At 42.0% G+C, this 26,128-nt stretch overlaps 23 non-coding genes across 23 annotated transcripts; all 23 read left to right on the plus strand.

The window, feature by feature from the left end:
• The first annotated feature begins 75 nt into the window (after nucleotides 1–75).
• Nucleotides 76–146, plus strand: TRNAG-GCC (transfer RNA glycine (anticodon GCC)). Its single transcript has one exon. It is a non-coding gene; the product is annotated as a tRNA-Gly (tRNA).
• Nucleotides 147–1,192: 1,046 nt separating this feature from the next.
• TRNAG-GCC (transfer RNA glycine (anticodon GCC)) lies at nucleotides 1,193–1,263 on the plus strand. Its single transcript has one exon. It is a non-coding gene; the product is annotated as a tRNA-Gly (tRNA).
• A 1,414-nt stretch (nucleotides 1,264–2,677) lies between these two features.
• Nucleotides 2,678–2,748, plus strand: TRNAG-GCC (transfer RNA glycine (anticodon GCC)). Its single transcript has one exon. It is a non-coding gene; the product is annotated as a tRNA-Gly (tRNA).
• Nucleotides 2,749–4,002: 1,254 nt separating this feature from the next.
• Nucleotides 4,003–4,073, plus strand: TRNAG-GCC (transfer RNA glycine (anticodon GCC)). The gene has a single exon. It is a non-coding gene; the product is annotated as a tRNA-Gly (tRNA).
• Nucleotides 4,074–4,392: 319 nt separating this feature from the next.
• TRNAG-GCC (transfer RNA glycine (anticodon GCC)) lies at nucleotides 4,393–4,463 on the plus strand. Its single transcript has one exon. It is a non-coding gene; the product is annotated as a tRNA-Gly (tRNA).
• A 134-nt stretch (nucleotides 4,464–4,597) lies between these two features.
• TRNAG-GCC (transfer RNA glycine (anticodon GCC)) lies at nucleotides 4,598–4,668 on the plus strand. The gene has a single exon. It is a non-coding gene; the product is annotated as a tRNA-Gly (tRNA).
• Nucleotides 4,669–5,008: 340 nt separating this feature from the next.
• On the plus strand, nucleotides 5,009–5,079 carry TRNAG-CCC (transfer RNA glycine (anticodon CCC)). Its single transcript has one exon. It is a non-coding gene; the product is annotated as a tRNA-Gly (tRNA).
• Nucleotides 5,080–5,212: 133 nt separating this feature from the next.
• On the plus strand, nucleotides 5,213–5,283 carry TRNAG-GCC (transfer RNA glycine (anticodon GCC)). Its single transcript has one exon. It is a non-coding gene; the product is annotated as a tRNA-Gly (tRNA).
• Nucleotides 5,284–5,417: 134 nt separating this feature from the next.
• Nucleotides 5,418–5,488, plus strand: TRNAG-GCC (transfer RNA glycine (anticodon GCC)). Its single transcript has one exon. It is a non-coding gene; the product is annotated as a tRNA-Gly (tRNA).
• A 340-nt stretch (nucleotides 5,489–5,828) lies between these two features.
• Nucleotides 5,829–5,899, plus strand: TRNAG-CCC (transfer RNA glycine (anticodon CCC)). Its single transcript has one exon. It is a non-coding gene; the product is annotated as a tRNA-Gly (tRNA).
• A 133-nt stretch (nucleotides 5,900–6,032) lies between these two features.
• On the plus strand, nucleotides 6,033–6,103 carry TRNAG-GCC (transfer RNA glycine (anticodon GCC)). The gene has a single exon. It is a non-coding gene; the product is annotated as a tRNA-Gly (tRNA).
• Nucleotides 6,104–6,439: 336 nt separating this feature from the next.
• Nucleotides 6,440–6,510, plus strand: TRNAG-GCC (transfer RNA glycine (anticodon GCC)). The gene has a single exon. It is a non-coding gene; the product is annotated as a tRNA-Gly (tRNA).
• A 135-nt stretch (nucleotides 6,511–6,645) lies between these two features.
• On the plus strand, nucleotides 6,646–6,716 carry TRNAG-GCC (transfer RNA glycine (anticodon GCC)). The gene has a single exon. It is a non-coding gene; the product is annotated as a tRNA-Gly (tRNA).
• A 319-nt stretch (nucleotides 6,717–7,035) lies between these two features.
• On the plus strand, nucleotides 7,036–7,106 carry TRNAG-GCC (transfer RNA glycine (anticodon GCC)). Its single transcript has one exon. It is a non-coding gene; the product is annotated as a tRNA-Gly (tRNA).
• A 340-nt stretch (nucleotides 7,107–7,446) lies between these two features.
• TRNAG-CCC (transfer RNA glycine (anticodon CCC)) lies at nucleotides 7,447–7,517 on the plus strand. Its single transcript has one exon. It is a non-coding gene; the product is annotated as a tRNA-Gly (tRNA).
• A 133-nt stretch (nucleotides 7,518–7,650) lies between these two features.
• Nucleotides 7,651–7,721, plus strand: TRNAG-GCC (transfer RNA glycine (anticodon GCC)). Its single transcript has one exon. It is a non-coding gene; the product is annotated as a tRNA-Gly (tRNA).
• A 336-nt stretch (nucleotides 7,722–8,057) lies between these two features.
• On the plus strand, nucleotides 8,058–8,128 carry TRNAG-GCC (transfer RNA glycine (anticodon GCC)). The gene has a single exon. It is a non-coding gene; the product is annotated as a tRNA-Gly (tRNA).
• Nucleotides 8,129–8,263: 135 nt separating this feature from the next.
• Nucleotides 8,264–8,334, plus strand: TRNAG-GCC (transfer RNA glycine (anticodon GCC)). Its single transcript has one exon. It is a non-coding gene; the product is annotated as a tRNA-Gly (tRNA).
• Nucleotides 8,335–12,753: 4,419 nt separating this feature from the next.
• Nucleotides 12,754–12,833, plus strand: TRNAG-GCC (transfer RNA glycine (anticodon GCC)). The gene has a single exon. It is a non-coding gene; the product is annotated as a tRNA-Gly (tRNA).
• Nucleotides 12,834–12,968: 135 nt separating this feature from the next.
• Nucleotides 12,969–13,039, plus strand: TRNAG-GCC (transfer RNA glycine (anticodon GCC)). Its single transcript has one exon. It is a non-coding gene; the product is annotated as a tRNA-Gly (tRNA).
• A 935-nt stretch (nucleotides 13,040–13,974) lies between these two features.
• Nucleotides 13,975–14,045, plus strand: TRNAG-GCC (transfer RNA glycine (anticodon GCC)). Its single transcript has one exon. It is a non-coding gene; the product is annotated as a tRNA-Gly (tRNA).
• Nucleotides 14,046–14,751: 706 nt separating this feature from the next.
• On the plus strand, nucleotides 14,752–14,822 carry TRNAG-GCC (transfer RNA glycine (anticodon GCC)). Its single transcript has one exon. It is a non-coding gene; the product is annotated as a tRNA-Gly (tRNA).
• A 6,924-nt stretch (nucleotides 14,823–21,746) lies between these two features.
• TRNAG-GCC (transfer RNA glycine (anticodon GCC)) lies at nucleotides 21,747–21,817 on the plus strand. The gene has a single exon. It is a non-coding gene; the product is annotated as a tRNA-Gly (tRNA).
• Nucleotides 21,818–26,128: the final 4,311 nt, after the last annotated feature.

A 26,128-nucleotide genomic window follows, 5' to 3' on the forward strand; every position in this document is an offset into this window, starting at 1 on the left:
TTTTTCTTCCCGGGGTATTACGAACTCGTTTAAAAATCATTTTTGTGTTTAACTAAATATATAACCGCGTAACAAGCGTTGGTGGTTCAGTGGTAGAATACTCGCCTGCCACGCGAGTGACCCGGGTCCGATTCCCGGCCAACGCATTGGATTCTTATACAAGAAGCTGCTATAACGAAATCGTTAAGATAAAAAGCCGCGTTTTTTTTTCTTCCCGGGGTATTACGAAGTCGTTTAAAAATCATTTTTGTCCTTTTACTAAATATATAACCGCGTAACAAGCGTTGGTGGTTCAGTGGTAGAATACTCGCCTGCCACGCGGGTGCCGCATTGGATTCTTACACAAGAAGCTGCTATAACGAAATCGTTAAGATACAAAGCCGCGTTTTTTTCTTCCCGGGTTATTACGAACTCGTTTAAAATCATTTTTGTCCTTTTACTAAATATATAACCGCGTAACAAGCGTTGGTGGTTCAGTGGTAGAATACTCGCCTGCCACGCGGGTGACGCATTGGATTCTTACACAAGAAGCTGCTATAACGAAACCGTTAAGATAAAACTCCGCGTTTTTTTCTTCCCGGGTTATTACGAATTCGTTTAAAAATCATTTTTGTCCTTTTACTAAATATATAACCGCGTAACAAGCGTTGGTGGTTCAGTGGTAGAATACTCGCCTGCCACGCGGGTGCCGCATTGGATTCTTACACAAGAAGCTGCTATAACGAAATCGTTAAGATACAAAGCCACGTTTTTTTCTTCCCGGGGCATTACGAACTCGTTTAAAAATCATTTTTGTCCTTTTACTAAATATATAACCGCGTAACAAGCGTTGGTGGTTCAGTGGTAGAATACTCGCCTGCCACGCGGGTGCCGCATTGGATTCTTACACAAGAAGCTGCTATAACGAAACCGTTAAGAAACAAAGCCGCGTTTTTTTCTTCCCGGGTTATTACGAACTCGTTTAAAAATTATTTTTGTCCTTTTACTAAATATATAACCACGTAACAAGCGTTGGTGGTTCAGTGGTAGAATACTCGCCTGCCACGCGGGTGACGCATTGGATTCTTTCACAAGAAGCTGCGATAAAGAAATCGTTTAGATAAAAAGCCGCGTTTTTTTTTCTTCCCGGGGTATTACGAACTCGTTTAAAAATTATTTTTGTCCTTTTACTAAATATATAACCGCGTAACAAGCGTTGGTGGTTCAGTGGTAGAATACTCGCCTGCCACGCGAGTGACCCGGGTCCGATTCCCGGCCAACGCATTGGATTCTTATACAAGAAGCTGCTATAACGAAATCGTTAAGATAAAAAGCCGCGTTTTTTTTTTCTTCCCGGGGTATTACGAACTCGTTTAAAAAATCATTTTTGTGTTTAACTAAATATATAACCGCGTAACAAGCGTTGGTGGTTCAGTGGTAAAATACTCGCCTGCCACGCGGGTGACGCATTGGATTCTTTCACAAGAAGCTGCTATAACGAAATCGTTAAGATAAAAAGCCGCGTTTTTTTCTTCCCGGGTTATTACGAACTCGTTTAAAAATCATTTTTGTCCTTTTACTAAATATATAACCGCTTAACAAGCGTTGGTGGTTCAGTGGTAGAATACTCGCCTGCCACGCGGGTTACGCATTGGATTCTTTCACAAGAAGCTGCTATAAAGAAATCGTTAAGATAAAAAGCCGCGTTTTTTTTCTTTCCGGGGTATTACGAACTTGTTTAAAAATCATTTTTGTCCTTTTACTAAATATATAACCGCGTTACAAGCGTTGGTGGTTCAGTGGTAGAATACTCGCCTGCCACGCGGGTGACGCATTGGATTCTTACACAAGAAGCTGCTATAACGAAATCGTAAAGCTAAAACTCCGCGTTTTTTTCTTCCCGGGGTATTACGAAGTCGTTTAAAAATCATTTTTGTCCTTTTACTAAATATATAACCGCGTAACAAGCGTTGGTGGTTCAGTGGTAGAATACTCGCCTGCCACGCGGGTGCCGCATTGGATTCTTACACAAGAAGCTGCTATAACGAAATCGTTAAGATAAAAAGCCGCGTTTTTTTCTTCCCGGGTTATTACGAATTCGTTTAAAAATCATTTTTGTCCTTTTACTAAATATATAACCGCGTAACAAGCGTTGGTGGTTCAGTGGTAGAATACTCGCCTGCCACGCGGGTGCCGCATTGGATTCTTACACAAGAAGCTGCTATAACGAAATCGTTAAGATACAAAGCCACGTTTTTTTCTTCCCGGGGCATTACGAACTCGTTTAAAAATCATTTTTGTCCTTTTACTAAATATATAACCGCGTAACAAGCGTTGGTGGTTCAGTGGTAGAATACTCGCCTGCCACGCGGGTGCCGCATTGGATTCTTACACAAGAAGCTGCTATAACGAAACCGTTAAGAAACAAAGCCGCGTTTTTTTCTTCCCGGGTTATTACGAACTCGTTTAAAAATTATTTTTGTCCTTTTACTAAATATATAACCGCGTAACAAGCGTTGGTGGTTCAGTGGTAGAATACTCGCCTGCCACGCGGGTGACGCATTGGATTCTTTCACAAGAAGCTGCGATAAAGAAATCGTTTAGATAAAAAGCCGCGTTTTTTTTTTCTTCCCGGGGTATTACGAACTCGTTTAAAAATTATTTTTGTCCTTTTACTAAATATATAACCGCGTAACAAGCGTTGGTGGTTCAGTGGTAGAATACTCGCCTGCCACGCGAGTGACCCGGGTCCGATTCCCGGCCAACGCATTGGATTCTTATACAAGAAGCTGCTATAACGAAATCGTTAAGATAAAAAGCCGCGTTTTTTTTTTCTTCCCGGGGTATTACGAACTCGTTTAAAAATCATTTTTGTGTTTAACTAAATATATAACCGCGTAACAAGCGTTGGTGGTTCAGTGGTAAAATACTCGCCTGCCACGCGGGTGACGCATTGGATTCTTTCACAAGAAGCTGCTATAACGAAATCGTTAAGATAAAAAGCCGCGTTTTTTTCTTCCCGGGTTAAAACGAATTCGTTTAAAAATCATTTTTGTCCTTTTACTAAATATATAACCGCGTTACAAGCGTTGGTGGTTCAGTGGTAGAATACTCGCCTGCCACGCGGGTGACGCATTGGATTCTTACACAAGAAGCTGCTATAACGAAATCGTAAAGCTAAAACTCCGCGTTTTTTTCTTCCCGGGGTATTACGAAGTCGTTTAAAAATCATTTTTGTCCTTTTACTAAATATATAACCGCGTAACAAGCGTTGGTGGTTCAGTGGTAGAATACTCGCCTGCCACGCGGGTGACGCATTGGATTCTTTCACAAGAAGCTGCTATAAATAAATCGTTAAGATAAAAAGCCGCGTTTTTTTTTCTTCCCGGGGTATTACGAACTCGTTTAAAAATCATTTTTGTCCTTTTACTAAATATATAACCGCGTAACAAGCGTTGGTGGTTCAGTGGTAGAATACTCGCCTGCCACGCGGGTGACGCGGGTCCGATTCCCGGCCAACGTATTGGATTCTTTCACAAAAAGCTGCTATAATGAAATCGTTAAGATAAAAAGCCGCGTTTTTTTTTCTTCCCGGGGTATTACGAACTCGTTTAAAAATCATTTTTGTCCTTTTACTAAATATATAACCGCGTAACAAGCGTTGGTGGTTCAGTGGTAGAATACTCGCCTGCCACGCGGGTGACGCATTGGATTCTTTCACAAGAAGCTGCGATAAAGAAATCGTTAAGATAAAAAGCCGCGTTTTGTTTCTTCCCGGGGTATTACGAACTCGTTTAAAAATTATTTTTGTCCTTTTACTAAATATATAACCGCGTAACAAGCGTTGGTGGTTCAGTGGTAGAATACTCGCCTGCCACGCGGGTGACGCATTGGATTCTTTCACAAGAAGCTGCTATAACGAAATCGTTAAGATAAAAAGCCGCGTTTTTTTCTTCCCGGGTTATTACGAACTCGTTTAAAAATCATTTTTGTCCTTTTACTTAATATATAACCTAGTAACAAGCGTTGGTGGTTCAGTGGTAGAATACTCGCCTGCCACGCGGGTGACCCGGGTTCGATTCCCGGCCAACGCATTGGATTCTTCCACAAGAAGCTGCTAGAACGATATCGTTATGATAATAAGCCGCATTTTATTTTCTTTTCGGGGTATTACGAACTCGTTTCAAAATCAATTGTGTCCTTTTACTAAATATATAACCGCGTAACAAGCGTTGGTTGTTCAGTGGTAGAATACTCGCCTGCCACGCGGGTGACGCATTGGATTCTTTCACAAGAAGCGGCTATAACGAAATCATTAAGATAAAAAGCCGCGTTTATTTTTCTTCCCGAGGTATTACGAACTCGTTTAAAAATCATTTTTGTCCTTTTACTAAATATATATTCGCGTAACAAGCGTTGGTGGTTCAGTGGTAGAATACTCGCCTGCCACGCGGGTGACCCGGGTCCGATTCCCGGCCAACGCATTGGATTCTTTCACAAGAAGCTGCTATAACGAAATCGTCAAGATAAAAAGCCGCGTTTATTTTCTTCCCGGGTTATTACGAACTCGTTTAAAAATCTTTTTTGTCCTTTTACTAAATATATAACCGCGTAACAAGCGTTAGTGGTTCAGCGGTAGAATACTCGCCTGCCACGCGGGTGACCCGGGTTCGATTCCCGGCCAACGCATTGGATTCTTCCACAAGAAGCTGCTAGAACGATATCGTTATGATAATAAGCCGCGTTTTATTTTGTTTTCGGGGTATTACGAACTCGTTTAAAAATCATTTTTGTCCTTTTACTAAATATATAACCTAGTAACAAGCGTTGGTGGTTCAGTGCTAGAATACTCGCCTGCCACACCGATGACACGGGTTCGATTCCCGGTTAACGCATTGGATTCTTTCACAAGAAGCTATTATAACGAAATCGTTAAGATAAAAAGCCGCGTTTATTTTCTTCCCGGGATATTACGAACTCGTTTAAAAATCTTTTTTGTCCTTTTACTAAATATATAACCGCGTAACAAGCGTTAGTGGTTCAGCGGTAGAATACTCGCCTCCCACGCGGGTGACCCGGGTTCGATTCCCGGCCAACGCATTGGATTCTTCCACAAGAAGCTGCTAGAACGATCTCGTTATGATAATAAGCCGCGGTTTTTTCTTTTTGGGGTATTACGAACTCATTTAAAAATCATTTTTGTCCTTTTACTAAATATATAACCTAGTAACAAGCGTTGGTGGTTCAGTGGTAGAATACTCGCCTGCCACGCGGGTGACCTGGGTTCGATTCCCGGCCAACGCATTGGATTCTTTTAAAAGAAGCTGTTATAACGAAATCGTCAAGATAAAAAGCCGCGTTTATTTTCTTCCCGGGTTATTACGAACTCGTTTAAAAATCTTTTTTGTCCTTTTACTAAATATATAACCGCGTAACAAGCGTTAGTGGTTCAGCGGTAGAATACTCGCCTGCCACGCGGGTGACCCGGGTTCGATTCCCGGCCAACGCATTGGATTCTTCCACAAGAAGCTGCTAGAACGATATCGTTATGATAATAAGCCGCGTTTTATTTTGTTTTCGGGGTATTACGAACTCGTTTAAAAATCATTTTTGTCCTTTTACTAAATATATAACCTAGTAACAAGCGTTGGTGGTTCAGTGCTAGAATACTCGCCTGCCACACCGATGACACGGGTTCGATTCCCGGTTAACGCATTGGATTCTTTCACAAGAAGCTATTATAACGAAATCGTTAAGATAAAAAGCCGCGTTTATTTTCTTCCCGGGATATTACGAACTCGTTTAAAAATCTTTTTTGTCCTTTTACTAAATATATAACCGCGTAACAAGCGTTAGTGGTTCAGCGGTAGAATACTCGCCTCCCACGCGGGTGACCCGGGTTCGATTCCCGGCCAACGCATTGGATTCTTCCACAAGAAGCTGCTAGAACGATATCGTTATGATAATAAGCCGCGGTTTTTTCTTTTTGGGGTATTACGAACTCATTTAAAAATCATTTTTGTCCTTTTACTAAATATATAACCTAGTAACAAGCGTTGGTGGTTCAGTGGTAGAATACTCGCCTGCCACGCGGGTGACCTGGGTTCGATTCCCGGCCAACGCATTGGATTCTTTTAAAAGAAGCTGTTCTAACGAAATCGTTAAGATAAAAACCCGCGTTTTTTTCTTCCCGGGGTATTACGAACTCGTTTAAAAATCAATTGTGTCCTTTTACTAAATATAAAACCGCATAAGAAGCGTTGGTGATTCAGTGCTAGAATACTCGCCTGCCACACCGATGACCCGGGTGCGATTCCCGGTTAACGCATTGGATTCTTTCACAAGAAGCTGCCTTAACGAAATCGTTAACATAAAAAGCCGCTTTTTTTCTTCCCGGGTTATTACGAACTCGTTTAAAAATCTTTTTTGTCCTTTTACTAAATATATAACCGCGTAACAAGCGTTAGTGGTTCAGCGGTAGAATACTCGCCTGCCACGCGGGTGACCCGGGTTCGATTCCCGGCCAACGCATTGGATTCTTCCACAAGAAGCTGCTAGAACGATATCGTTATGATAATAAGCCGCGTTTTATTTTCTTTTCGCGGTATTACGAACTCGTTTAAAAATCATTTTTGTCCTTTTATTTAATTTATAACCTAGTAACAAGCGTTGGTGGATCAGTGGTAGAATACTCGCCTGCCACGCGGGTGACCCGGGTTCGATTCCCGGCCAACGCATTGGATTCTTCCACAAGAAGCTGCTTGAACGATATCGTTATGATAATAAGCCGCGTTTTATTTTCTTTTCGGTGTATTACGAACTCGTTTAAAAATCAATTGTGTCCTTTTACTAAATATATAACCGCGTAACAAGCGTTGGTTGTTCAGTGGTAGAATACTCGCCTGCCACGCGGGTGACGCATTGGATTCTTTCACAAGAAGCGGCTATAACGAAATCGTTAAGATAAAAAGCCGCGTTTATTTTTCTTCCCGGGGTATTACGAACTCGTTTAAAAATCATTTTTGTCCTTTTACTAAATATATAACCGCGTAACAAGCGTTAGTGGTTCAGCGGTAGAATACTCGCCTGCCACGCGGGTGACCCGGGTTCGATTCCCGGCCAACGCATTGGATTCTTCCACAAGAAGCTGCTAGAACGATATCGTTATGATAATAAGCCGCGTTTTATTTTGTTTTCGGGGTATTACGAACTCGTTTAAAAATCATTTTTGTCCTTTTACTAAATATATAACCTAGTAACAAGCGTTGGTGGTTCAGTGCTAGAATACTCGCCTGCCACACCGATGACACGGGTTCGATTCCCGGTTAACGCATTGGATTCTTTCACAAGAAGCTATTATAACGAAATCGTTAAGATAAAAAGCCGCGTTTATTTTCTTCCCGGGATATTACGAACTCGTTTAAAAATCTTTTTTGTCCTTTTACTAAATATATAACCGCGTAACAAGCGTTAGTGGTTCAGCGGTAGAATACTCGCCTCCCACGCGGGTGACCCGGGTTCGATTCCCGGCCAACGCATTGGATTCTTCCACAAGAAGCTGCTAGAACGATATCGTTATGATAATAAGCCGCGGTTTTTTCTTTTTGGGGTATTACGAACTCATTTAAAAATCATTTTTGTCCTTTTACTAAATATATAACCTAGTAACAAGCGTTGGTGGTTCAGTGGTAGAATACTCGCCTGCCACGCGGGTGACCTGGGTTCGATTCCCGGCCAACGCATTGGATTCTTTTAAAAGAAGCTGTTCTAACGAAATCGTTAAGATAAAAACCCGCGTTTTTTTCTTCCCGGGGTATTACGAACTCGTTTAAAAATCAATTGTGTCCTTTTACTAAATATAAAACCGCATAAGAAGCGTTGGTGATTCAGTGCTAGAATACTCGCCTGCCACACCGATGACCCGGGTGCGATTCCCGGTTAACGCATTGGATTCTTTCACAAGAAGCTGCCTTAACGAAATCGTTAACATAAAAAGCCGCTTTTTTTCTTCCCGGGTTATTACGAACTCGTTTAAAAATCTTTTTTGTCCTTTTACTAAATATATAACCGCGTAACAAGCGTTAGTGGTTCAGCGGTAGAATACTCGCCTGCCACGCGGGTGACCCGGGTTCGATTCCCGGCCAACGCATTGGATTCTTCCACAAGAAGCTGCTAGAACGATATCGTTATGATAATAAGCCGCGTTTTATTTTCTTTTCGCGGTATTACGAACTCGTTTAAAAATCATTTTTGTCCTTTTATTTAATTTATAACCTAGTAACAAGCGTTGGTGGATCAGTGGTAGAATACTCGCCTGCCACGCGGGTGACCCGGGTTCGATTCCCGGCCAACGCATTGGATTCTTCCACAAGAAGCTGCTTGAACGATATCGTTATGATAATAAGCCGCGTTTTATTTTCTTTTCGGTGTATTACGAACTCGTTTAAAAATCAATTGTGTCCTTTTACTAAATATATAACCGCGTAACAAGCGTTGGTTGTTCAGTGGTAGAATACTCGCCTGCCACGCGGGTGACGCATTGGATTCTTTCACAAGAAGCGGCTATAACGAAATCGTTAAGATAAAAAGCCGCGTTTATTTTTCTTCCCGGGGTATTACGAACTCGTTTAAAAATCATTTTTGTCCTTTTACTAAATATATAACCGCGTAACAAGCGTTGGTGGTTCAGTTGTAGAATACTCGCCTGCCACGCGGGTGACGCATTGGATTCTTTCACAAGAAGCTGCCTTAACGAAATCGTTAAGTAAAAAGCCGCGTTTTTTTTCTTCCCGGGGTATTACGAACTCGTTTAAAAACCTTTTTTGTCATTTTACTAAATATATAACCGCGTAAGAAGCGTTGGTGGTTCAGTGGTAGAATACTCGCCTGCCACACCGGTGACCCGGGTTCGATTCCCGGCCAACGCATTGGATTCTTTCACAAGAAGCTGCCTTAACGAAATCGTTAACATAAAAAGCCGCGTTTTTTTTCTTCCCGGGGTATTACGAACTCGTTTAAAAATAATTTTTGTCCTTTTACTAAATATATAACCTTGTAACAAGCATTGGTGGTTCAGTGGTAGAATACTCGCCTGCCACGCGGGTGACCCGGGGTCGATTTCCGGCCAACGCATTGGATTCTTTCACAAGAAGCTGCTATAACGAAATCGTTAAGATAAAAAGCAGCGTTTTTTTCTTCCCGGGGTATTACGAACTCATTTAAAAATCATTTTTGTCCTTTTACTAAATATACAACCGCGTAACAAGCGTTGGTGGTTCAGTGTTAGAATACTCGCCTGCTACCCGGGTGACCCGGGTTCGATTCCCGGCCAACGCATTGGATTCTTTCACAAGAAGCTGCTATAACGAAATCGTTAAGATAAAATCCCGCGGTTTTTTCTTCCCGGGGTATTACGAACTCATTTAAAAATCATTTTGGTCCTTTTACTAAATATATAACCGCGTAACAAGCGTTGGTGGTTCAGTGGCAGAATACTCGCCTGCCATGCGGGTGACGCATTGGATTCTTTCACAAGAAGCTGCTATAACGAAATCGTTAAGATAAAAAGCCGCGTTTATTTTTCTTCCCGGGGTATTACGAACTCCTTTAAAAATCATTTTTGTCCTTTAACTAAATTTATAACCGCGTAACAAGCGTTGGTGGTTCAGTTGCAGAATACTCGCCTGCCACGCGGGTGACGCATTGGATTCTTTCACAAGAAGCTGCTATAAAGAAATCGTTAAGATAAAAAGCCGCGTTTATTTTCTTCCCGGGTTATTACGAACTCGTTTAAAAATCTTTTTTGTCCTTTTACTAAATATATAACCGCGTAGGAAGAGTTGGTGGTTCAGTGATAGAATACTCGCCTGCCACACCGGTGACCCGGGTTCGATTCCTGGCCAACGCATTGGATTCTTTCACAAGAAGCTGCTATAACGAAATCGTTTAGATAAAATCCCGCGGTTTTTTTTCTTCCCGGGGTATTACGAACTCGTTTAAAAATCATTTTTGTCCTTTTACTAAATATATAACCGCGTAACAAGCGTTGGTGGTTCAGTGGTAGAATACTCGCCTGCCACGCGGGTGACGCATTGGATTCTTTCACAAGAAGCTATTATAACGAAATCGTTAAGATAAAAAGCCGCGTTTATTTTGTTCCCGGGTTATTACGAACTCGTTTAAAAATCTTTTTTCTCCTTTTACTAAATATATAACCGCGTAAGAAGCGTTGGAGGTTCAGTGCTAGAATACGCGTCTGCCACACCAGTGACCCGGGTTTGATTCCCGGTTAACGCATTGGAATCTTTTTCAAGAAGCTGCTAGAACGATATCGTTATGATAATAAGCCGCGTTTTATTTTCTTTTCGGGGTATTACGAACTCGTTTAAAAATCATTTTTGTCCTTTAACTAAATATATAACCTAGTAACTAGCGTTGGTGGTTAGGTGGTAGAATACTCGCCTGCCACGCGGGTGACCCGGGTTCGATTCCCGGCCAACGCATTGGATTCTTTCAAAAGAAGCTTCTATAACGAAATCGTTAAGATAAAAACCCGCGTTTTTTTTCTTCCCGGGGTATTACGAACTCGTTTAAAAATCATTTGTGTCCTTTTACTAAATATATAACCGCGTAACAGGCATTGGTGGTTCAGTGGTACAATACTCGCCTTCCACGCGGGTGACGCATTGGATTCTTTCACAAGAAGCGGTTATAACGAAATAGTTAAGTTAAAAAGCCGTGTTTATTTTTCTTCCCAGGGTATTACGAACTCGTTTAAAAATAATTTTTGTCCTTTTACTAAATATATAACCGCGTAACAAGCGTTGGTAGTTCAGTTGTAGAATACTCGCCTGCCACGCGGGTGACGCATTGGATTCTTTCACAAGAAGCTGCTATAACGAAATCGTTAATATAAAACGCCGCGTTTTTTTCCCCGGGGTATTACGAACTCGTTTAAAAATCATTTTTGTCCTTTTACTAAATATACAACCGCGTAACAAGCGTTGGTGGTTAAGTGGTAGAATACTCGCCTGCCAAGCGGGTGACGCATTGGATTCTTTCACAAGAAGCTATTATAACGAAATCGTTAAGATAAAAAGCCGCGTTTTTTTTTCTTCCCGGGGTATTACGAACTCGTTTAAAAATATTTTTTGTCCTTTTACCAAATATATAACCGCGTAAGAAGCGTTGGTGGATCAGTGGTAGAATACTCGCCTGCCACGGGGGTGACCCGGGTTCGAATCCCGGCCAACGCATTGGATTCTTTCACAAGAAGCTGCTATAACGAAATCGTTAAGATAAAATCCCGCGGTTTTTTCTTCCCGGCGTATTACGAACTCATTTAAAAATCATTTTTGTCCTTTTACTAAATATATAACCGCGTAACAAGCGTTGGTGGTTCAGTGTTAGAATACTCGCCTGCCACGCGGGTGACCCGGGTTCGATTCCCGTCAACGCATTAGATTCTTTCACAAGAAGCTGCTGTAACGAAATCGTTAAGATAAAATCCCGCGGTTTTTTTTCTTCCCGGGGTATTACGAACTCGTTTAAAAATCATTTTTGTCCTTTTCCTAAATCTATAACCGCGTAACAAGCGTTGGTGGTTCAGTGGTAGAATACTCGCCTGCCACGCGGGTGACGCATTGGATTCTTTCAAAAGAAGCTGCTATAACGAATTCGTTAAGATAAAAAGCCGCGTTTATTTTTCTTCCCGGGGTATTACGAACTCGTTTAAAAATCATTTTTGTCCTTTTCCTAAATATATAACCGCGTAACAATCGTTGGTGGCTCAGTTGTAGAATACTCGCCTGCCACGCGGGTGACGCATTGGATTCTTTCACAAGAAGCTGCTATAACGAAATCGTTAAGATAAAAAGCCGCGTTTTTTTTTCTTCCCGGGGTATTACGAACTCGTTTAAAAATCGTTTTTGTACTTTTACTAAATATATACCCGCGTAACAAGCGTTAGTGGTTCCGTGGTAGAATACTCGGTTGCCACGCGGGTGACCCGGGTTTTATTCCCGGCCAACGCATTGGATTCTTCCACAAGCAGCTGCTAGAACGATATCGTTATGATAATAAGCCGCGTTTTATTTTCTTTTCGCGGTATTACGAACTCGTTTAAAAATCATTTTTGTCCTTTTACTTAATATATAACCTAGTAACAAGCGTTGGTGGTTCAGTGGTAGAATACTCGCCTGCCACGTGGGTGACCCGGGTTCGGTTCCCGGCCAACACATTGGATTCTTTCAAAAGAAGCTCCTATAACGAAATCGTTAAGGTAAAAACCCACGTTTTTTTTTCTTCCCGGGGTATTACGAACTCGTTTAAAAATCTTTTTTGTCCTTTTACTAAATATATAACTGCGTTAGAAGCGTTGGTGGTTCAGTGGTAGAATACTCGCCTGCCACACCGGTGACCCGGGTTCGAATCCCGGCCAACGCATTGGATTCTTTCACAAGAAGCTGCTATAACGAAATCGTTAAGATAAAAAGCCGCGTTTTTTTTCTTTCCGGGGTATTACGAACTCGTTTAAAAATCTTTTTTGTCCTTTTACTAAATATATAACGGCGTAAGAAGCGTTGGTGGTTCAGTGGTAGATTACTTGCCTGCCACACCGGTGACCCGGGTTCGAATCCCGGCCAACGCATTGGATTCTTTCATAAGGAGCTGCCTTAACGAAATCGTTAACATAAAAAGCCGCGTTTTTTTTCTTCCCGGGGTATTACGAACTTGTTTAAAAACCATTTTTGTCCTTTTACTAAATATATAACCGCGTAAAAAAAGTTGGTGGTTCAGTGGTAGAATACTCGCCTGCCACGCGGGTGACCCGGGTTCGATTCCCGGCCAACGCATTGGATTCTTCCACAAGCAGCTGCTAGAACGATATCGTTATGATAATAAGCCGCGTTTTATTTTCTTTTCGCGGTATTACGAACTCGTTTAAAAATCATTTTTGTCCTTTTACTTAATATATAAAATAGTAACAAGCGTTGGTGGTTCAGTGGTAGAATACTCGCCTGCCGCGTGGGTGACCCGGGTTCGGTTCCCGGCCAACGCATTGGATTCTTTCAAAAGAAGCTCCTATAACGAAATCGTTAAGATAAAAACCCGCGTTTTTTTTTCTTCCCGGGGTATTACGAACTCGTTTAAAAATATTTTTTGTCCTTTTATTAAATATATAACTGCGTAAGAAGCGTTGGTGGTTCAGTGGTAGAATACTCGCCTGCCACACCGGTGAACCGGGTTCGAATCCCGGCCAACGCATTGGATTCTTTCACAAGAAGCTGCTATAACGAAATCGTTAAGATAAAAAGCCGCGTTTTTTTTCTTTCCGGGGTATTACGAACTCGTTTAAAAATCTTTTTTGTCCTTTTACTAAATATATAACTGCGTTAGAAGCGTTGGTGGTTCAGTGGTAGAATACTCGCCTGCCACACCGGTGACCCGGGTTCGAATCCCGGCCAACGCATTGGATTCTTTCACAAGAAGCTGCTATAACGAAATCGTTAAGATAAAAAGCCGCGTTTTTTTTCTTTCCGGGGTATTACGAACTCGTTTAAAAATCTTTTTTGTCCTTTTACTAAATATATAACGGCGTAAGAAGCGTTGGTGGTTCAGTGGTAGATTACTCGCCTGCCACACCGGTGACCCGGGTTCGAATCCCGGCCAACGCATTGGATTCTTTCATAAGGAGCTGCCTTAACGAAATCGTTAACATAAAAAGCCGCGTTTTTTTTTTCTTCCCGGGGTATTACGAACTCGTTTAAAAATCATTTTTGTCCTTTTACTAAATATATAACCGCGTAACAAGCGTTGGTGGTTCAGTGGTAGAATATTCGCCTGCCACGCGGGTGAAGCTTTGGATTCTTTCACAAGAAGCTGCTATAACGAAATCGTTAAGATAAAAAGCCGCGTTTTTTTTCTACCCGGGGTATTACGAACTCGTTTAAAAACCATTTTTGTCCTTTTACTAAATATATAACCGCGTAACAAACGTTGGTGGTTCAGTGGTAGAATACTCGCCTGCCACGCGGGTGACCCGGGTTCGATTCCCGGCCAACGCATTGGATTCTTCCACAAGAAGCTGCTAGAACGATATCGTTATGATAATAAGCCGGGTTTTATTTTCTTTTCGGGGTATTACGAACTCGTTTAAAAATCATTTTTGTCCTTTTACTAAATATATAACCTAGTAACAAGCGTTGGTGGTTCAGTGGTAGAATACTCGCCTGCCAAGCGGGTGACGCATTGGATTCTTTCACAAGAAGCTGCTATAACGAAATCGTTAAGATAAAAAGCCGCGTTTTTTTTCTTTCCGGGGTATTACGAACTCGTTTAAAAATCTTTTTTTCCTTTTACTAAATATATAACTGCGTAAGAAGCGTTGGTGGTTCAGTGGTAGAATACTCGCCTGCCACACCGGTGACCCGGGTTCGAATCCCGGCCAACGCATTGGATTCTTTCATAAGGAGCTGCCTTAACGAAATGGTTAACATAAAAAGTCGCGTCTTTTTTTCTTCCCGGGGTATTACGAACTCGTTTAAAAATCATTTTTGTCCTTTTACTAAATATATAACCGCGTAACAAGCGTTGGTGGTTCAGTGGTAGAATATTCGCCTGCCACGCGGGTGAAGCTTTGGATTCTTTCACAAGAAGCTGCTATAACGAAATCGTTACGATAAAAACCCGCGTTTTTTTTCTTCCCGGGGTATTACGAACTCGTTTAAAAACCATTTTTGTCCTTTTACTAAATATATAACCGCGTAACAAACGTTGGTGGTTCAGTGGTAGAATACTCGCCTGCCACGCGGGTGACCCGGGTTCGATTCCCGGCCAACGCATTGGATTCTTCCACAAGAAGCTGCTAGAACGATATCGTTATGATAATAAGCCGCGTTTTATTTTCTTTTCGGGGTAATACGAACTCGTTTAAAAATCATTTTTGTCCTTTTACTAAATATATAACCTAGTAACAAGCGTTGGTGGTTCAGTGGTAGAATACTCGCCTGCCAAGCGGGTGACGCATTGGATTCTTTCACAAGAAGCTGCTATAAAGAAATCGTTAAGATAAAAAGCCGCGTTTTTTTTCTTCCCGGGGTATTACGAACTCGTTTAAAAATCATTTTTGTCCTTTTACTAAATATATAACCACGTAACAAGCGTTGGTGGTTCAGTAATAGAATACTCGCCTGCCACGCGGGTGACCCGGATTCGATTCCCGGCCAATGCATTCGATTCTATCACAAGAAGCTGCTATACCGAAATCGTTAAGATAAAATCCCTCGGTTTTTTCTTCCCGGGGTATTACGAACTCGTTTAAAAATCATTTTTGTCATTTTACTAAATATATAACCGCGTGACATGCGTTGGTGGTTCAGTTGTAGAATACTCGCCTGCCACGCGGGTGACGCATTGGATTCTTTCACAAGAAGCTTCCTTAACGAAATCGTTAACATAAAAAGCCACGTTTTTTTTCTTCCCGGGGTATTACGAACTCGTTTAAAAATCATTTTTGTCCTTTTACTAAATATATAACCGCGTAACAAGCGTTAGTGGTTCAGTTGTAGAATACTTGCCTGCCACGCGGGTGACCCGGGTTCGATTCCTGGCCAACGCATTGGATTCTTCCACAAGAAGCTGCTAGAACGATATCGTTATGATAATAAGCCGCGTTTTATTTTCTTTTCGGGGTATTACGAACTCGTTAAAAAATCATTTTTGTCCTTTTACTAAATATATAACCGCGTAACAAGCGTTTTCGGTTCAGTGGTAGAATACTCGCCTGCCACGCGGGTGACGCATTGGATTCTTTCACAAGAAGCTGCTATAACGAAATCGTTAAGATAAAAAGCCGCGTTTTTTTCTTCCCGGGTTATTACGAACTCGTTTAAAAATCATTTTTGTCCTTTTACTAAATATATAACCGCGTAACAAGCGTTGGTGGTTCAGTAATAGAATACTCGCCTGCCACGCGGGGGACGCATTGGATTCTTACACAAGAAGCTGCTTTAACGAAATCGTTAAGATAAAAATTCGCTGTTCTTTTCTTCCCGGGGTATTACGAACTCGTTAAAAAATCATTTTTGTCCTTTTACTAAATATATAACCGCGTAACAAGCGTTGGTGGTTCAGTGGTAGAATACTCGCCTGCCACACGGGTGACGCATTGGATTCTTTCACAAGAAGCTGCGATAAAGAAATCGTTAAGATAAAAAGCCGCGTTTTTTTTTTCTTCCCGGGGTATAACGAACTCGTTTAAAAATCATTTTTGTCCTTTTACTAAATATATAACCGCGTAAGAAGCGTTGGCGGTTCAGTGGTAGAATACTCGCCTGCCACATCGGTGACCCGGGTTCGATTCCCGGCCAACGCATTGGATTCTTTCACAAGAAGCTGCCTTAACGAAATCGTTAACATAAAAAGCAGCGTTTTTTTTCTTCCCGGGGTATTACGAACTCGTTTAAAAATCATTTTTGTCCTTTTACTAAATATATCACCTAGTAACAAGCTTTGGTGGTTCAGTGGTAGAATACTCGCCTGCCATGCGGGTGACGCATTGGATTCTTTCACAAGAAGCTGCGATATAGAATTCGTTAAGATAAAAAGCCGCGTTTTTTTTTCTTCCCGGGGTATTACGAACTCGTTAAAAATTATTTTTGTCCTTTTACTAAATATATAACCGCGTAACAAGCGTTGGTGGTTCAGTGGTAGAATAGTCGCCTGCCATGCGGGTGACGCATTGGATTCTTTCACAAGAAGCTGCGATAAAGAATTCGTTTAGATAAAAAGCCGCGTTTTTTTTTCTTCCCGGGGTATTACGAACTCGTTTAAAAATTATTTTTGTCCTTTTACTAAATATATAACCGCGTAACAAGCGTTGGTGGTTCAGTGGTAGAATACTCGCCTGCCACGCGGGTGACCCGGGTCCGATTCCCGGCCAACGAATTGGATTCTTTCACAAGAATCTGCTATAACGAAATCGTTAAGATAAAAAGCCGCGTTTTTTTTCTTCCCGGGGTATTACGAACTCGTTTAAAAATCAAGTTTATTCTTTTACTAAATATATAACCGCGTAACACGCGTTGGTGGTTCAGTGGTAAAATACTTGCCTGCCCCGCGGGTGACGCATTGGATTCTTTCACAAGAAGCTGCTATAACGAAATCGTTAAGATAAAAAGCCGCGTTTTTTTCTTCCCGGGTTATTACGAATTCGTATAAAAATCATTTTTGTCCTTTTACTAAATATATAACCGCGTAACAAGCGTTGGTGGTTCAGTGGTAGAATAGTCGCCTGCCACGCGGGTGACGCATTGGATTCTTTCACAAGAATCTGCTATAACGAAATCGTTAAGATAAAAAGCCGCGTTTTTTTTCTTCCCGGGGTATTACGAACTCGTTTAAAAATCATGTTTATTCTTTTACTAAATATATAACCGCGTAACAAGCGTTGGTGGTTCAGTGGTAAAATACTCGCCTGCCACGCGGGTGACGCATTGGATTCTTTCACAAGAAGCTGCTATAACGAAATCGTTAAGATAAAAAGCCGCGTTTTTTTCTTCCCGGGTTATTACGAATTTGTATAAAAATCATTTTTGTCCTTTTACTAAATATATAACCGCGTAACTACCGTTGGTGGTTCAGTGGTAGAATACTCGCCTGCCACGCGGGTGACGCATTGGATTCTTACACAAGAAGCTGCTTTAAGGAAATCGTAAAGATACAACTCCGCGTTTTTTTCTTCCCGGGGTATTACGAAGTCGTTTAAAAATCATTTTTGTCCTTTTACTAAATATATAACCGCGTAACAAGCGTTAGTGGTTCAGTGGTAGAATACTTGCCTGCCACGCGGGTGACCCGGGTTCGATTCCTGGCCAACGCATTGGATTCTTCCACAAGAAGCTGCTAGAACGATATCGTTATGATAATAAGCCGCGTTTTATTTTCTTTTCGGGGTATTACGAACTCGTTAAAAAATCATTTTTGTCCTTTTACTAAATATATAACCGCGTAACAAGCGTTTTCGGTTCAGTGGTAGAATACTCGCCTGCCACGCGGGTGACGCATTGGATTCTTTCACAAGAAGCTGCTATAACGAAATCGTTAAGATAAAAAGCCGCGTTTTTTTCTTCCCGGGTTATTACGAACTCGTTTAAAAATCATTTTTGTCCTTTTACTAAATATATAACCGCGTAACAAGCGTTGGTGGTTCAGTAATAGAATACTCGCCTGCCACGCGGGGGACGCATTGGATTCTTACACAAGAAGCTGCTTTAACGAAATCGTTAAGATAAAAATTCGCTGTTCTTTTCTTCCCGGGGTATTACGAACTCGTTAAAAAATCATTTTTGTCCTTTTACTAAATATATAACCGCGTAACAAGCGTTGGTGGTTCAGTGGTAGAATACTCGCCTGCCACACGGGTGACGCATTGGATTCTTTCACAAGAAGCTGCGATAAAGAAATCGTTAAGATAAAAAGCCGCGTTTTTTTTTTCTTCCCGGGGTATAACGAACTCGTTTAAAAATCATTTTTGTCCTTTTACTAAATATATAACCGCGTAAGAAGCGTTGGCGGTTCAGTGGTAGAATACTCGCCTGCCACACCGGTGACCCGGGTTCGATTCCCGGCCAACGCATTGGATTCTTTCACAAGAAGCTGCCTTAACGAAATCGTTAACATAAAAAGCAGCGTTTTTTTTCTTCCCGGGGTATTACGAACTCGTTTAAAAATCATTTTTGTCCTTTTACTAAATATATCACCTAGTAACAAGCTTTGGTGGTTCAGTGGTAGAATACTCGCCTGCCATGCGGGTGACGCATTGGATTCTTTCACAAGAAGCTGCGATATAGAATTCGTTAAGATAAAAAGCCGCGTTTTTTTTTTCTTCCCGGGGTATTACGAACTCGTTTAAAAATTATTTTTGTCCTTTTACTAAATATATAACCGCGTAACAAGCGTTGGTGGTTCAGTGGTAGAATAGTCGCCTGCCATGCGGGTGACGCATTGGATTCTTTCACAAGAAGCTGCGATAAAGAATTCGTTAAGATAAAAAGCCGCGTTTTTTTTTCTTCCCGGGGTATTACGAACTCGTTTAAAAATTATTTTTGTCCTTTTACTAAATATATAACCGCGTAACAAGCGTTGGTGGTTCAGTGGTAGAATACTCGCCTGCCACGCGGGTGACCCGGGTCCGATTCCCGGCCAACGAATTGGATTCTTTCACAAGAATCTGCTATAACGAAATCGTTAAGATAAAAAGCCGCGTTTTTTTTCTTCCCGGGGTATTACGAACTCGTTTAAAAATCAAGTTTATTCTTTTACTAAATATATAACCGCGTAACACGCGTTGGTGGTTCAGTGGTAAAATACTTGCCTGCCCCGCGGTTGACGCATTGGATTCTTTCACAAGAAGCTGCTATAACGAAATCGTTAAGATAAAAAGCCGCGTTTTTTTCTTCCCGGGTTATTACGAATTCGTATAAAAATCATTTTTGTCCTTTTACTAAATATATAACCGCGTAACAAGCGTTGGTGGTTCAGTGGTAGAATAGTCGCCTGCCACGCGGGTGACGCATTGGATTCTTTCACAAGAATCTGCTATAACGAAATCGTTAAGATAAAAAGCCGCGTTTTTTTTCTTCCCGGGGTATTACGAACTCGTTTAAAAATCATGTTTATTCTTTTACTAAATATATAACCGCGTAACAAGCGTTGGTGGTTCAGTGGTAAAATACTCGCCTGCCACGCGGGTGACGCATTGGATTCTTTCACAAGAAGCTGCTATAACGAAATCGTTAAGATAAAAAGCCGCGTTTTTTTCTTCCCGGGTTATTACGAATTTGTATAAAAATCATTTTTGTCCTTTTACTAAATATATAACCGCGTAACTACCGTTGGTGGTTCAGTGGTAGAATACTCGCCTGCCACGCGGGTGACGCATTGGATTCTTACACAAGAAGCTGCTTTAAGGAAATCGTAAAGATACAACTCCGCGTTTTTTTCTTCCCGGGGTATTACGAAGTCGTTTAAAAATCATTTTTGTCCTTTTACTAAATATATAACCGCGTAACAAGCGTTGGTGGTTCAGTGGTAGAATACTCGCCTGCCACGCGGGTGACGCATTGGATTCTTTCACAAGAATCTGCTATAACGAAATCGTTAAGATAAAAAGCCGCGTTTTTTTTCTTCCCGGGGTATTACGAACTCGTTTAAAAATCATGTTTATTCTTTTACTAAATATATAACCGCGTAACAAGCGTTGGTGGTTCAGTGGTAAAATACTCGCCTGCCACGCGGGTGACGCATTGGATTCTTTCACAAGAAGCTGCTATAACGAAATCGTTAAGATAAAAAGCCGCGTTTTTTTCTTCCCGGGTTATTACGAATTCGTATAAAAATCATTTTTGTCCTTTTACTAAATATATAACCGCGTAACTACCGTTGGTGGTTCAGTGGTAGAATACTCGCCTGCCACGCGGGTGACGCATTGGATTCTTACACAAGAAGCTGCTATAACGAAATCGTTAAGATAAAAAGCCGCGTTTTTTTTCTTCCCGGGGTATTACGAACTCATTTAAAAATCATTTTTGTCCTTTTACTAAATATATAACCGCGTAACAAGCGTTGGAGGTTCAGTGGAAGAATACTCGCCTGCCACGCGGGTGACGCATTGGATTCTTTCACAAGAAGTTGCTATAACGAAATCGTTAAGATAAAAAGCCGCGTTTTTTTTTGTTCCCGGGGTATTACGAACTCATTTAAAAATCATTTTTGTCCTTTTACTAAATATATAACCGCGTAACAAGCGTTGGTGGTTCAGTGGTAGAATACTCGCCTGCCACGTGGGTGTACCGGGGCCGATTCCCGGCCAACGCATTGGATTCTTTCACAAGAAGCTGCTATAACGATATCGTTACGATAATAAGCCGCGTTTTATTTTCTTTTCGGGGTATTACGAACTCGTTTAAAAATCATTTTTGTCCTTTTACTAAATATATTACCTAGTAACAAGCGTTGGTGGTTCAGTGGTAGAATACTCGCCTGCCACGCGGGTGACGCATTGGATTCTTTCACAAGAAGCTGCTATAACGAAATCGTTAAGATAAAAAGCCGCGTTTATTTTTCTTCCCGGGGTATTACGAACTCGTTTAAAAATCATTTTTGTCCTTTTACTAAATATATATTCGCGTAACAAGCGTTGGTGGTTCAGTGGTAAAATACTCGCCTGCCACGCGGGTGACGGTTTGGATTCTTTCACAAGAAGCTGCTATAACGAAATCGTTAAGATAAAAAGCCGCGTTTTTGTTTCTTCCCGGGGTATTACGAACTCGTTTAAAAATCATTTTTGTCCTTTTACTAAATATATATTCGCGTAACAAGCGTTGGTGGTTCAGTGGTAAAATACTCGCCTGCCACGCGGGTGACGGTTTGGATTCTTTCACAAGAAGCTGCTATAACGAAATCGTTAAGATAAAAAGCCGCGTTTTTTTTCTTCCCGGGGTATTACGAACTCGTTTAAAAATCATTTTTGTCCACTTACTAAAAATATAACCGTGTAACAAGCATTGGTGGTTCAGTGGTAGAATACTCGCCTGCCACGCGGGTGACCCGGGGTCGATTCCCGGACACCGCATTGGATTCTTTCACAAGAAGCTGCTGTAACGAAATCGTTAAGATAAAAAGCCGGGTTTTTTTCTTCGCGGGGTATTACGAACTCGTTTAAAAATCATTTTTGTCCACTTACTAAATATATAACCGCGTAACAAGCATTGGTGGTTCAGTGGTAGAATACTCGCCTGCCACGCGGGTGACCCGGGGTCGATTCCCGGCCAACGCATTGGATTCTTTCACAAGAAGCTGCTATAACGAAATCGTTAAGATAAAAAGCCGCGTATTTTTTTCTTCCTATGGTATTACGAACTCGTTTAAAAATCATTTTTGTTCTTTTACTAAATATATTACCGCGTAACAAGCGTTGGTGGTTCAGTGGTAGAATACTCGCCTGCCACTCGGGTGACCCGGGTTCGATTCCAGGCCAACGCATTGGATTATTTCAAAAGAAACTGCTATGACGAAATCGTCAAGATAAAAACCCGCGTTTTTTTTTTCTTCCCGGGGTATTACGAACTCGTTTAAAAATCATTTTTGTCCTTTAACTAAATTTACAACCGCGTAACAAGCGTTGGTGGTTCAGTGGTAGAATACTCGCCTGTTACGCGGGTGACGCATTGGATTCTTTCACAAGAAGCTGCTATAACGAAATCGTTAAGATAAAAAGCCGCGTTTATTTTTCGTCCCGGGGTATTACGAACTCGTTTAAAAATCATTTTTGTCCTTTTACTAAATTTATAAACGCGTAACAAGCGTTGGTGGTTCAGTGGTAGAATACTCGCCTGCCACGCGGGTGACGCATTGTATTCTTTCACAAGAAGCTGCTATAAAGAAATCGTTATGATAAAAAGCCGCGTTTTTTTTTCTTCCCGGGGTATTACGAACTCGTTTAAAAATTATTTTTGTCCTTTTACTAAATATATAACCGCGTAACAAGCGTTGGTGGTTCAGTGGTAGAATACTCGCCTGCCACGCGGGTGACCCGGGTCCGATTCCCGTCCAACGTATTGGATTCTTTCACAAGAAGCTGCTATAACGAAATCGTTAAGATAAAAAGCCTCGTTTTTTTTCTTCCCGGGGTATTACGAACTCGTTTAAAAATCATTTTTGTTCTTTTACTAAATATATAACCGCGTAACAAGCGTTGGTGGTTCAGTGGTAAAATACTCGCCTGGATATCACGTTTGGTTTTTTGGAGAGTGCGGTTCGTTTTTCTTTGCTCTCCTCGCCTGCTCGCTAAGCCTTAGTTTCGGTTATTTTTCTTACAATTTGTTTGCTTAATTTATAATTTACTAATCCGCGCAGTTTTTTTTTGGTTTCCTTGCCCTCCTGGGTTTTCGTCTGAAATCCAGGATGGATATTTTTAAACGCTCTAACTTTTTAACCTGCGCTAACCAAGATATAACAGAAGATGATGTTATTACGGCGATCCACCTGGCTTTTGGGTTGGAGGCCATCTCGTCGGTTGTTCCAACTACAGGAGATTTTTTTGTTACGTTCGTCACTGTCAAGGACGCCGAGGACTGCGTTTTGCAGGGAATTAATGAAGAAGTCTATGCCGTGTCGAATGTTGCTGTTAAGGTAGTTGTAGCCTCTTTCTTTGGTTTACCGGAATTTGTTTCTGACGAGGCTTTGATGGAGAAATTGCGTAGTATGGGCTGTGATTTAAAGGGAGAGATCGTATGGGCGAAGAATAAAAAGAATATTTACACGGGAGTTCGACGTGTGAAGGTGGCGTTACCGGAAGGGGTTTCGTCACTTCCCTATCGCATTAAACTTAAGGACATGATGGGGGTGGAGTCCTTTTACGAAGTCCAGCATGATCGCCAAGGCCGGGTCTGTAACGGGTGTTTGGCTTCCGATCACATATACAAGGACTGTCCTAAGTTTGTTTGTTTCGGTTGCGAGCAACAGGGCCACACCGTTCGTAATTGTCCTCAGCGGGCTGGTAATGATAATTCCGCTGATAAGTCAGAGGGCGTTGCGCCACAGGATACGGCTGACGTGGGTGCTAGTAAACCGGATGCTGCGATAATTCATCGTTCTTCTAAAGTTAAACAGAGCGGTAGGCCTAACAGCAAGCGTCATCATTCAACGGACGACGGTGACGTCATTTCGTTTCCGTATCGCCGAAAGAGTTCCTCTATTCTTAAGTCATCCCGCCTGACCGGTAAGCTTGCCTCTACGCCCAATTTGCCTCCTGGTGACGACTCTGACCCCATGGGGTCTGGAGGGCAGCAGTCTGATGGAGTTTTGGAAGATCACAACATGGCATAATTAATATGGCGTTACGTTTTTTATCGCTAAATGTTAATGGATTGCGTGATAAGACGAAAATGGAACATGTAATAGCTTTTATAAAGGACTATGATCTCGTTTTTTTACAAGAAACCCACTGGCTCCCGGAACATGTAGCTATTTTTAAAACGTATTTTAGAGGTAAAGTTTTTATTGACCTGGATTTAAATAATGGAGGTTTTTGCGGTGTTGCAACTTTAATACGGCCAGGAATAGACGTTTTACCCCGCCGGGTGGTACATAAAAATACGGGGCGTTTTTTATTGACCTCATTGGAAATAGATGATACCTGTATCGACTATATTAATGTTTACGCTCCAAATGACGCAGCCTCCCGTTCGACCTTTTTTAAAGAAATCGCCAATATTTGTAGTACGCTTCATCGGCCTTTTATTTTTGGCGATCTAAATGATGTCATGAACCCTTCAATGGACCGGCGCCCGGCAAATTTTCGCCGGGACCCGCATTATTCGTTACCAACCATGTCTGGCGAACTTTCATTGGTCGATGTTTGGCGTCACTACCATCCTTCACAATTTGAATATTCGCGGGCTGGATTTGTTTTTGGGCGATATTTATTCTCCCGAATAGACTACTTTTTCGTTCGGCGGCCCGAACTAGCTCTTTTATCTCGTTGCACTTACATGGTTTCTCCTTTTTCTGATCATAAAGCCCTCATAGTGCAAATTGATCTGTCTGGTTCTCCGAGAGGGCCGGGAACTTGGGCTTTTAATTCCTCTTTGTTGGAGAATGATAACTTTCTCACTTGTTGTACTCGTATAGTGGAACGAAGCCAAACCTCACTTGACTTTCGGGAAGATATTTTTCGGTGGTATGAAGATTTGAAAATATCTTTGCGTGATTACGCTATTTTTTACTCCAAACATTTGGCCTCGCATCGTCGCGCGCATAAAACCAAATTGCAAATAGAGATTAATGCTTACCTTGCTCGTCGGAATTTGTCAGTTGATGAAGAAACCAAAACTTATTGCTTTGACGGAATCCCTTTCTCAAGTTACCGCCCATGAGTTCGTTGGTGCCGCAGTTCGTGCGAAAGCCCAGCACCTTTTAGCCGACGAAAAACCTACTGCTTTTTTTCTGCGCCTCGAAAATTTTCGGCAGAGGAAAAAAACGATTCAGTCGCTTACATTGTCCAGTGGCGAGATCACCCGCGACGGTACCGCTATTCGTCAGAATATTTTTGAATACTATGCGAGGCTCTATGCTAAGGCACCGGTAGATCCCGTAGCTGGCGGGAGTTTTTCTTCCTTGGTACAGGGAAGAGTATCAGAGGACAAACGGCGGAGCCTGGACAATACCATTGACTGGTCGGAGATTGTTACGGCCTTAAAATCAATGAAGCGGGGGAAAAGCCCTGGCCACGATGGCTTCACAGTCGAGTTTTGGTCATTTCTCTTGCCTTTAGTCAAGGAAGGTTTTCTTCGGGTTTTGGCCACGATTGCTCGGGATGGTGTACTGCCCCGTACAATGACTGAGGGTATGATTTTGCTTGTCCCTAAGTCCGGCGATCTCACTTTTTTGGCGTCTTGGCGTCCTATATCGCTGCTCAATGTAGACTATAAAATACTCGCGAAGGTCTTTGCTAATAGGCTGGCACCTCTTTTGCCGGATATAATTTCTCCATGCCAGACGGGAGCGGTGAGAGGCCGGGACATATCGCAGACGCCTCGCTTCTTGCTGGATGCGTCTGACCTTGTATCGGCAACAAACGCACCAGGAGTTTTGTTAAAACTGGATTTGGAGAAGGCATTTGATCAAGTGGACTGGTCCTTTTTGTTTGAAGTGCTTCGCAGTATGGGCTTTGGTGCTTTTTTCCTCAAATGGATTCAAGCCTTTCTAGTCCACGCCAAGTCATGTGTCCGGGTCAATGGCTTTTTGACGGATTTTTTTCCCCTGCGCCGTTCAGTTCGCCAGGGTTACCCGCTTAGTCCCCTCCTCTATATCCTTTCGACAGAACCACTTTTCGCTGCGCTGTTGCGAAATCCGGCTATTCCACGGCTCCCGATGTTTGGTACCGGCCACTTACCTTTGCTGTTTGCGCACATGGACGATAATACGATTCTAACCAGTTCAACTGATGGTATGGTCGAGGCTATTCATGAATACGAGAGGTATGGTCGAGCGTCCGGAGCAAAATTAAACGTAAATAAATGTCAGGCGCAGTGGCTTGGGTCGTATCGCAATCGCCTTCCGATGGTGATCTCTGGGGTGTCCATAA

Source organism: Leiobunum rupestre, chromosome 6, assembly GCF_980474605.1.
Source record: "Leiobunum rupestre chromosome 6, qqLeiRupe1.1.hap1, whole genome shotgun sequence".
NCBI lineage: Eukaryota > Metazoa > Arthropoda > Arachnida > Opiliones > Sclerosomatidae > Leiobunum > Leiobunum rupestre.